The 11,329-nt window shown below is 42.3% G+C and overlaps 1 long non-coding RNA gene and 1 pseudogene across 1 annotated transcript; both read right to left on the minus strand.

The window, feature by feature from the left end:
* Positions 1 to 1,317: 1,317 nt before the first annotated feature.
* On the minus strand, positions 1,318 to 11,082 carry LOC145717970 (uncharacterized). Its single transcript, XR_014141494.1, has 3 exons — positions 10,864 to 11,082; positions 3,543 to 3,686; positions 1,318 to 1,400 (listed from the first exon to the last, which is right to left on the minus strand). It is a non-coding gene; the product is annotated as an uncharacterized LOC145717970 (long non-coding RNA).
* Positions 4,232 to 4,745, minus strand: LOC102746187 (non-histone chromosomal protein HMG-17 pseudogene; annotated as a pseudogene).
* Positions 11,083 to 11,329: the final 247 nt, after the last annotated feature.

The following is an 11,329-nucleotide window of genomic DNA, read 5'->3' on the forward strand; positions in this document are numbered from 1 at the left end:
GAGGGGGAGACGAAACATGCGAGACTATGGACTCTGAGAAACAAACTGAGGGTTCTAGAGGGGAGGGGGATGGGGGGATGGGTTAGCCTGGTGATGGGTATTAAAGAGGGCACATACTGAATGGAGCACTGGGTGTTATATGCAAACAATGAATCATGGAACACTACATCAAAAACTAATGATGTAATGTATGGTGACTAACATAACATAATAAAATAAAATTAAAAAAGAAAAATGAGCTGCCGGAGGGCAGAGGTTATGTTTTGACCAGATGACAATAAATAAATGGTTTCCAAATATGTGTTAGATGTCTTTGCATTGGGAGTGAGGTAATTGAGTCCTAAAGATTAAATGCTAGTGGGGTTTCTCACTTTTGTCAAGATTAATGCTCAAGATGAACATGTTCTGTATTTATTTATTCATTCATTTATTTATTTTAAAGATTTTATTTATTCATTTGAGAGACAGAGAATGAGAGAGAGAGAGAGAGCGTACGACATGGGGGGAGGGTCAGAGAGAGAAGCAGACTCCCTGCCGAGCAGGGAGCCCCATGCAGGACCCAATCCCGGGACTCCAGGATCATGACCCGAGCTGAAGGCGGCTGCCCCACCGACTGAGCCACCCAGGCGCCCTGTTCTGTATATATTTAAAATGAGAAAACCTCGGGGGTGCCCGGGTGGCTCAGTCGGTTAAGCGTCTGCCTTCAGCTCAGGTCATGATTCCAGAGTCCCAGGATTGAGTTCCATGTCGTTCTCCATGCTCAGTGGGGAGTCTGCTTCTCCCTCTGCCCCTTTCCCTCTCATTCTCTCTCTCTCTCTCTCGCTCACTGTCTCTCTCTCAAAGAAATAAAATCTTTAAAAAAATGAAAAACACTCAACTTTTCTCATCTGATGTATGATGAAAAGAGGGAGATTCAAGAAACCCTGACTTGTAGTGGCAGGAGATTTTGGGCAAGTCTTTGAGACTCAGCTTCTGGATCTCTAGAGTGATAATATTTGTTAGACCTGTCACCCAGCATTGCTCCTTACATCTAAGGAGATATAAATGGAACAGAACTTTGTAAACTCCTGAGTGATGTTCACATACTGGAAACTAGGGGACATTAAAGTATTATACACTTAAAATGTCTTCTTTTATTCCATGACATAGGAAATATATACTCATAACAAAAATATAGGAAAATTTTTAAAAGGGAAAAACAGTTATAGGATTTAATAGGTTATTAGTTATCATTGGGGGTTGAATGGGAGCCCTCCAAAAGAGACATGTGAGTTTTAGCCCCCCCACCGCCCCCGGCCCCAGTACTTATGAACATTACCTTCTTTGGAAAGAGGGTCTTTGCAGATATGATTAAGTTATGGATCTTGAGATGAGAGCATCCTGGATTAACTGAGTAGGCCCTAAATCCAAAAAGAAGTGCCCTTATTAGAAGAGGAGAAACACAGAGGACAAATGTGGAGGAAGGCCATGTGAAAATAGAAACAGAGATTGGAGTGATGTGTCCACAGCCAAGGAATGCTGGCGGCCAACCAGAGGCTGGAAGAGGCAAGGAAGGAGTCTTCTCCTGACACCTTCATTTCAGACTCCTGGCCTCCAGAACTGTGAAAGAACACATTTCTTTTTTCTTTTTTGGGGGGTGGGGGGCGCGGAGCAGAGGGAGAGAGAGAGAATCTTTTTTGTTTGTTTGTTTGTTTTGAGAGAGAGAATCTTAAGCAGGCTCCACACCCAGCACAAAGCTCGGGGCTCGATCCCAGGACCCAGAGATCATGACCTGAGCGAAAATGAAGAGTCGGACGCTTAACTGACTGAGCCCCCCAGGTGCCCCAAGAGAGAATACATTTCTATTGTCATAAGCCACCTAGTTTGCGGTAATTTGTTATGGGCATACTCCAAAACTAACAGAGATGCTCACCATAAAGAAAGCCCAGTGAATTTCCTCAGGTCAGAGAATGGGCAGAGTTTTGAAAAGACAAGGGAAGCCTGGGGTTGGCAATCTTCAGTGCATGGCTTTTCTAATGAAAAAAGTTTATTGCTTGTCCTTTCTAAAGGAGCGCAGTCACTTTAAACAGACCAGAAGAAAACAGCATTAAAAGCTATGATAAAGGCAAGTTAGGGGAAGGTTGGGAAGGAAAGGAATCACAGCAAATAATAAGATTAAGTCAATTGAGTGGCCTTATCTTGTATTAAGGAAAGACTTTTGGCATGGAATTAAGCAGGTGAGCAATTCCTCTTAAAGTGGAACATGGGGATAAAAGAAGAAAGGGATTAGGAATGGAAACAAGGGATAGAGGGCAAAAAACACCTAATCAATCCAGAATGTAGACCTCCTTTGGCTCACACTTCGTCTGTTCTTTATTTTTTGACTCTACATTTAGTTGTGTTTAGACATTTTTTAAATTTAGATTCAATTAGCCAACATAGAGTACATCAGCAGCTGTGTTTAAACATTTTAATAAAAGATTTTAACATAATAAAAAAAAGAGATTGATTTTTATCAAGCCAAGTTGGAAAAATTTCATTGTTTAATCTGGGTGAGTCTTGGCAAAGGAAGTCTTTGGCTAACTGAGCAACTTTAATGGGGTACCTGGCACCTGAAGCTTAACCACTTGGAGCCCAAATTTATAATATGGATTTTCCATGTCCTGGGACCGACCTCTTCCCCAGAAGGTGATTTAAAAGAAGTCCTGCCCAAGGCAGAAGTCACCTTAATTTAAAGTCTGCCTGGTTCCTATCTTGTCAATCCCCAGCCCCCTTAATTTTCTTCTTTTCTACTCACTTGGTACATTTCTATAGTCGTTTGGTTGTTAAAAAGAATAATAAGCACCAGTTACCTCTAGGCATTTATGATTTCACAGATATTGTTTGATTCTTGTGATGATCTTGGGAAGTACCTATTACCATCCTTGTTTTATACACGAGAAAACCAAGGAGCTATGATAACATTGAAGGTAGTTTGGTAAGTGGGAGTCAAGTAGATTTCTGGCTCCATATTCAGAAATAAGCTTTATGACATTGTTTTATTTTGTTTTGTTTTAAACTGTATCCAGCCTTACTAAAGATACTTTTCAGGGCGCATGGGTGCTGCAGTCAGCTGAGCGTCTGACCCTTGGTTTTGGCTCAGGTCGTGATCTCAGGGTCATGAGATCAAGCCCCGCATCAGGCTCCCTGCTCAGGGCTGAGTCTGCTTGAGATTCTCTCTCTCCCTCTGTCAGTCCTGCTCGTGCTTTTTTTTTTCCTCTCTCTAAAATAAATAAATCTTTAAAAAATAAAGATACTTTATATAAACAATCACAGTATTTCAGGCAGGACATGGGTAGACAATTGTTAACTATAACTATACAACAACTTTCAAACTCCCTTCTTCAATGGGCTATCAAAACCAGAAAGCCACTATAAAACCCAGTGAAGTCTTCATTTGACCCTCTGAACAGGGAAAGTTTAGAGTGAGGGTTGACAGTTGACATTTAGCATGTTGTTTAACAACTTTTCACAAGCTGACCCTGACTTTCTGGAAATGAAATGAAAATGGCAGAATTACCAACCCGAAGATCCACAAGCTACAGAAGGAACTCTTTTGAGGGATGTCAGCTCCATGGTGACACTGTAAGGTCCAGATTGCCGGACATACTGGGAACCACGTCTTGGGGTCAGGTTCCAACAGGTCTCTGGGTTTAAGGCAGTCAAGTCTATGTTGAAGGCAGAGAGGGAGGAGAGGACATAAACAATGAGTTTTAGTCTTTCCACACCACCAAGGCATTTTTGCCAAGGTGGCTCAGTGTGTCAACATCAAGGAATTCCTCCTCTTGGAAACCAAGAGGAAGTTTCTCAAAACTAGAAGGGAAAGGTGTTTTCCCCCTTGTTTTTTTTTTTTTTTTTTTTAAGATTTTATTTATTTATCTGAAAGAGAGTGATCGAGAGAGCAGAGCAGGGGTAGGGGCAGGGGCAGAGGGAGAGGAAGCAGACTCTTTGCTGAGCAGGGAGCCCAATGCGGGGCTCGATCCCAGGACCCTGGGATCATGGCCTGAGCTGAAGGCAGACGCTTCACCGACTGAGCCACCCAGGTGTCCCAGTGTTTTTCCCCTTTTATCAATCTAGCTTCGGAGATACTCTGTTAGTGACAATATGCCCCTCCCCCAAAACAGCAGTGAAGCACTGTGTGTGTTAACACAGCTTAAATAAAAAAAAAAGTAAGACAAAATTCTGCGTTTTTATAAAACTTGATAAAAAAAATAGTGTTTCAGGGGCACCTGGGTAGCTCAGTCGTTAAGCGTCTGCCTTCGGCTCAGGTCATGGTCCCAGGGTCCCGGGATCGAGCCCCACATCGGGCTCCCTGATCAGTGGGAAGCCTGCTTCTCCCTCTCCCACTCCCCCTGCTTGTGTTCCCTCTCTCACTGTCTCTCTCTGTCAAATGAATAAATAAAATCTTTTTTAAAAAATAGTGTTTCAAACTGTGCGGTCACCAGAAGCACACAGTTATCAAAAATGCACATGCTTCACTTGGCATGTCCAGCACCTTCAGCTTCCTGTGCCTGGTCTGTTGGGGCATCTCGGCTTTCTTCGGTGTTACTCCCACCCTTGCCAGCACCAGCTTTCCCCGTTTTGCCCTTTGGGTGCCTTCTTTCCCTTCTTGGCTTTTTAGGCTTGGGCTCTGGCTTTGGAGGAGCAGGATTAGCAGATACCCTTGCAGATCTTCTCTGTGGCTCAGCCTTCACCTTGGCTTTTTCTCCTTTAGCATCCCCTTCAACGACTGAGCTATAGTCATTCTCGCCTTTTCTTCACACTGCTTGTAAGCTGTGTGACCTGGGCCAGATAAGGCACCCTAAGCCTCAGTGCTCTCATAGGTAAAATGGGATACTACTCCATTTTCTTGTGTTCTAAGGAGTGCTTTATTTTTCTTATTTTTTTAAGGATTTTATTTATTTACTTGTCAGAGAGAAAGAGAGCACAAGCAGGGAGAGTGGCAGGTAGAGCGAGAAGCAGACTCCCCGCTGAGCAAAGATCCCAATGCAGGACTGGATCCCAGGACCCCGGGATCATAACCTGAGATGAAGGCAGACACTTAACTGACTGAGCCTCCCAGGCATCCCTATGAAGTTGCTATTAAACTGATGATGTCTTCTCATTGACAGCATTTGATAATTGAGAGATTGAGTCATTCCCTTCCAGGTTCTTATAAAGATTAAAGATTGTGTATGTAAGTGCTTGATACAGAGTCAGAGCTCAAGAAATGTTATTACATTTCAGTAACTTGGTCATAGGCTGTATTAGTAGTGAGTAAGAAAGCCAAGATTGGAACCAAGTTTGTAACCATAGTTACGGAGCTCCTTCTCTATTAGCCTTCAATTCTAGCCCCAAATAGTGAGGGAACTAGCTCATTATATTTGCTGTGAGTCGGTCCCCCATGTCATGGCCCAGACTCCTTGATTCTTGTAATTCTGTCTGCTCTTCCTAATTCCTACTATGTTCACCAGGTATAAATCATGTCAAACCCATCATTTTAAAATTGAAATTGTAATCCTTAAATCAATGCACACAGGACTTTTATAACTGTTATTTGTTACATTAAGTTGTTATGTTATCTTTTGGAGACTGAGCTTCTGGGATAATAGGAATGAGGTGAAGCATCAAATAGGCTAATAGGCAAATAGAAAGATAAATCTTAAAATTGTTGAAATGAAGCGAAGTCTTTAGCCGGCTCCAATGCTTTCTGCTTTGTGCTTCTCCTTTTTCTCCCAGAGGGAATCAACGATCCCTCACTGTATTAGTGATTGGTGTCAGTGCTCCCCTAACCACTGGAAGTGACTCTGAGCTGGGGAGGGGAGTGTGGCCAAGGATCTCAACCACAAAGTTGGTGTAGTGGATGATGTTGATGATGATTGATGATAATGATGCTCTTCCTGCCCAGCATCCAATCTTTCTCCTTTTCCATTGCAGAAACTCTGTCCTCCCTCCATCCCTGTGATTTGTTGGAGGTAGGATTCATCCTCGGTGTGGTTGAGAAACCTGGGCCAGGACAATCAGCACATTTTATCCCTTTGGCCACAATATTTGGTTCAGGGATGAGTAAATCACTGAACATTTTTTGCTTAATCTAGTGTGAGTTTTAACTTTGTAATACTTTCAATGGAAAAAGTCCATCTTCACTAATATAATTGGAAATAAAGACCAGTTGGCAACTGAGGACACCCCTAATAGCCACAGGCTTATGTGGGAACTAAACCCTTAACGAGGAGTTGATGAGAATAGTTTTTCAGGGTCCCCTGGCACCATCAAGGAAGAGGCTTGCTCTGACGGACCAACCCAGGTGTAAAATCAGCCAGGCAGATATTTTCACTAGCCCTGAAGTTATCCTCGTACCACAAATCAATAACCTTTTTTAAATCGCACAGTTCCCTCTTCTTGAATTTCGTGTTTGTCAACTAATCATTTGGACTTAATTTAGCCTTTTTTCTCTGGGAAGGGAGTACATACAGCAGGTGAACCCATACTGTGGGAAGTGTTCGGTAGGTAGTGCAAATAAATAAACTCATGGGTCTCGTTTGTAAGCAAACCTCCTGTGAATTCGATTATCATGAGTCAGTCCAATTAGCGAGCTCAACCTCGGATAATTTAACACATTTGAATTTCTGAACCTGCCAATTTGAAAATCATCACATCCCAAACAGAAATGATTAGTGGCAAGTAAAGAATCACCTTAAAGATGAGCTAAAAATACCAAATCTTTAAATTACCTATTTGTTGTTTTCTCGTGAGGGTGGAGTGGAGTTCGTGTTCTTTGAAATGTATTTCACTCATCTAAGAGCCTGGATGCATCACGTTGGCAGTCAGTGAGGGTTTGGGGGCTGATGGACTTGCCTGCTTTTTCCCAAGACCTCAGCCACCAGACTTCACGATCCTTTGTGTGGTTGCTTAGATGTTAGCTATGAGAAGCTATGACAGCCCTGGTCAGATGTTCTAAAATGTTACTTGACAAAGTGATTCAGTCTTTCAGAAAGTTTATATCCATGACTTTTGTCTAGAACAGTGAAGTTCTAGAGCAAGGGGTGGAAAAATCGAATGTCCAATTTATTTTACAATATGGCTTCCTGCAGCATCTTCAGATAAAGAATGACATTTAGAGAAGATTTCTCTTCATTAAGAAGACTTGATATTCCTATGTGAATTGCAAATATTAAACTATTAATAGACTTGCTACGATTTTTGTTTGTTAAGTACAACAAATGCTGAATATCTGCTATGTACATGGCATGGGTTAAGTAAATGTTCTTTTTTACACAATCTAAGTGAAAGATACTGTCAACTAATTTCCTAATCACTTCATAAGCCAGATAAAGGTACTTACCATAAAGGTTGTAATGTTTTTTAAATGTCAGAGCAGTAACTGAACAATTATAAGAGTTAGGGCACATTTTATTATTAATTTGTCACTCTTAATGTGACATTAACTTCCTTCCTCCAAATTGCTCATTTGACATTTTTCCAATCCAGACTGTGTTAGGAGCTTCACAATGGACATTGACTTATTTTTCTTCTTCCTTTTTTACAATGTATTTTTTTTTAATTTATTTTTTTTATTCTTATGTTAATCCCCATACATTACATCATTAGTTTTAGATGAAGTGTTCCATGATTCATTGTTTGTACATAACACCCAGTGCTCCATGCAGAATGTGCCCTCCTCAATACCCACCACCAGGCTAACCCATCCTCCCACCCCCCTCGCCTCCAGAACCCTGTTTGTTTTTCAGAGTCCATCGTCTCTCATGGTTCGTCTACCCCTCCGATTTCCCCCGCTTCATTCTTCCCCTCCCGCTACCTTCTTCTTCTTCTTTTTTTTTTTTTCTTAACATATATTGCATTATTTGTTTCAGAGGTACAATGTATTTTTTTTTTTAAAAAAAACAACTTCCTTGTCATGAAAAAAATTTCAAATGCTATAAAAGCAAATGTTCCCTTTTATTCATACCCAATCTTACCTCCCTTTCCAGAAGTTAACTGTTTATTGTCTCTACTTCCAGCCACTTCTGTATGCATTTATGAAAAAATATGTGCATAGATCAGTATATGGTTTTATTTTTGGTGTGTGTGTTTGTAAATTGGATCATAGTGTATATATTGCTTTGCAACTTGCCTTTTTCACTTAATGGGGATATTATGGATCTCTTCATACCAGTACATGTAGATTTATTCATACAATCGTTCAACAAATATCTATTGAGCACTACTGTGGATTTTATTTTTTTATGTTTTTAAAAGATTTTATTTATTTATTTGAGAGAGAGAGAGCACAGAGGGAGAGGAAGAAGCAGGCTCCCCGCTGAGCAGGGAGCCCGATGCGGGGCTCGATCCCAGTACCCTGAGATCATGACCTGAGCTGAAGGCAGACGCTTAATGGACTGAGCCACCCAGGCGCCCCTACTGTGGATTTTATTTTTGTTCAGCAAATATTCCCTCTCCTTTCCCCAGCTTCTTGGGGGAGGAGTATATTTCCCTATCCCATTGATGTGGAGCTTGCTCATATGACTTGCATAGGCCAATGGAATATGGTTGGTGGAAGTGACAGTGCACCAGATCCTACCAGAAGCTTTTAGAGGCATTGCAAGTTCTGTTAGCCTTTTTGGGCTCCTGCTGAAAGAATAGTATGTCCCCCATGTTCTTCAGCCTGGTCCCTGCTACAGGAAGACACATGAGCAGACCTGAACCCGACCCACAGCCTGGAATGGAGTTGTTACAGGTGACTATAGAACGGTGAGCAATAAATAAACATTTGTTGCTCTAAGCCATTGGGATATTGGGATTTTTGTGACTCAGCATGATCATAGCAAAGCTGACCGATACAAATACTTGCTATTTGCCAGGCATTGTTCTAGATGCTGGGAAAGCAACAAAAATCCCTGTCTGCATGGATTTTACATTGAAAATCAGGATAGTACTCCATGGAACAGTTGTACCGTAGTAAAGTATTCTCTCTTTTTCAGTCTCAGAGGCCTTTTGTAGAAAATGCTTAACATGCAATGTCTGTGTGTCTTCAAATCTTCTGCCCCCTCCATCCCTTCCTTCCTATTACTACTGCCATCTGTTCACTTTTCCCCTCTTCATCTTCTACCTTGACTGTGGAAAAACCCATTGGTTCTCCTCTTAGTTCTGCCCACCCTCAGATGTCCCATGCATTATGACAGATGCGACTTCTATCCATGACCTTGCCTCATGCAAAATGCAGTGACCCATTTTCCTCCTTTACAAAATGCAAAGTCTGGCTTTCACTGTCTACCCGCTCTCAGCTTTCCAACTTCATCCTTTCCTTAGTCCTGCATTTTCATGTCTTGCCAGATCAGCCTGCTTGCTGCCCAGAGCACACTTCCTCTAGTGAACTTCACCCAGAATTTTCCTTTCAGGACCAAGTTACTCACTCCCCCAGCTGCTGGGAGTGTTGGTGGATGCTGGCTTTCATATGAGTCCCTCTCTGAGGATTGCTCTTGGATGGAGAGGACCACCTCACACAAGATTCACATTCCCTTCCCAGGGACAGCCTACATCCAATGACTGGTTCAAAGGGGGTCTATAAAGATCTATCCCCCTTGTCTCAAGGCAACTCTGAAAAGTCATTCCAGCTTCAGAACAATTCATGAAATTGGCTAAGGCCTTTTTTGTGACTGTATAGTAGCCCAACACCCTCCTTTGCTTAATCCTATTTCCCTCACTCCCCCACAGGGGTTGGTCTCAATGACTCCATAATACATTTTCTGAATGCTAAACTCTATCTCAGAGTCTGCTTCCTGGGGAAACTGACATAAAACACACCCTGTAGGTCCTTAGGCCTCCTTTCCCATACCTTGGGACCCTTGGCCATGCTGTTTCTTCCACCCAGAACACCCCTCCTATAATCTTCTGCTGGTTAAAACTCTACCCATACTTCATGGCCTCCCCCAAACATCACCCATTCCTTAAATTTCTCCCTGATTCTTCAACCCAGAAGTCCTTGCTCTCCCTTCAAACCCCCCATCAGCAATATTCTTTTCATGCTTCTGTTATGATGCTATGGGGGCTGGCAGGTTGTAAGGGAAGAGCTTGGACTTTGGAGTCTAGCAGACTGGTACTCCTCCCCTGACTAGTCAGGTGACCATGGACTCCTCAGTTTTTCTCATCAATAAAATAAGAAAAAAAAAGCCTACTTTGTAGGATTAATAAGAGCATTAAGTGACACAACACAGATAAAACACACAGATAGTGCATAAGAGGTGCCCAAGTTCAAGATCCTGCCAACACTCTCCTTTCTTCTTCCCTTTATTATATCTTGTATCTTTGTTGATTACACCAGTCATTTGTGGACTTGGGTCTCATTTGCTGATAGGCTTGGTAAGGACTGGAATATGTCTTCTTATTTTTGTATTCACGCAGTGCTTAGCACAAAGAGCTCAATAAATGTTGTTGAACTGAATGCCACTTCTGGGCAAAATCTTCTAGTTTGCTTTTGGAACCAAGAATTTCTATGTTGTAGCCCATAATTCATAAATTTGTCACACAAGGGAGTCCAGAATGTCTATTTATGGGATCTCAGTAGGAACTGTACCCCAGCAGTACTAAAGTGCTCCATGCCTTTGTTCATGCTGCCTCTCTTCTTAGAATGTCCTTCCCCTCCTTTGTTGGGTTAACTTCCACTCATCTCAGAATGGGGTGCCTGGGTGGCTCAGTCATTTAAGCATCTGCCTTTGGCTCAGGTCATGATCCCAGGGTCCTGGGATTGAGTTCCGCATTGGGCTCAGCGGGGAGTCTGCTTCTCCCTCTGCCCTCTCCCCCTGCTTGTGCTCTCTCTCTATCAAATAAATAAATACAATTTTAAAAAATAAAATAAAATAGGGATACCTGGGTGGCTCAGTCGGTTAAGCGTCTGCCTTCAGCTCAGGTAATGATCCCGGGTCCTGGGATCGAGCACCCCCTCGGGCTCCCTGCTCAGCAGGAAGCCTGCTTCTCCCTCTGGGCCTCATCCCACTCATGCTCTCTCTCTCACTCGCTCGCTCTCTCTCAAAAAAATAAAATCTTAAAATAAAATAAAACAAAAACTAAATAAACTTGCAATAAATAGGTTACTTAAATCTTTGGAGTCCCTTTTCATCTGACTGGCTGGCTGTTTTGCAAAATGAGCAGATATATAATGCTTTTCTGGCCTGCTATTTCCCAACTAGCAGGTTGGGACACTTTGGTGAGTCATGAAGTTGTTCTTAATGTGTCACAATATCCTTGATTTCCTCACTCTCTGTTATCAATTTCTGACTGGCAGGGTAGGATTAGTGGTATTGGGGTAGAAAGAGGAGGTGGGACAACACTAGAG

Source organism: Leptonychotes weddellii, chromosome X, assembly GCF_054177405.1.
Source record: "Leptonychotes weddellii isolate Sample4059 chromosome X, ASM5417740v2, whole genome shotgun sequence".
Classification (NCBI taxonomy): domain Eukaryota; kingdom Metazoa; phylum Chordata; class Mammalia; order Carnivora; family Phocidae; genus Leptonychotes; species Leptonychotes weddellii.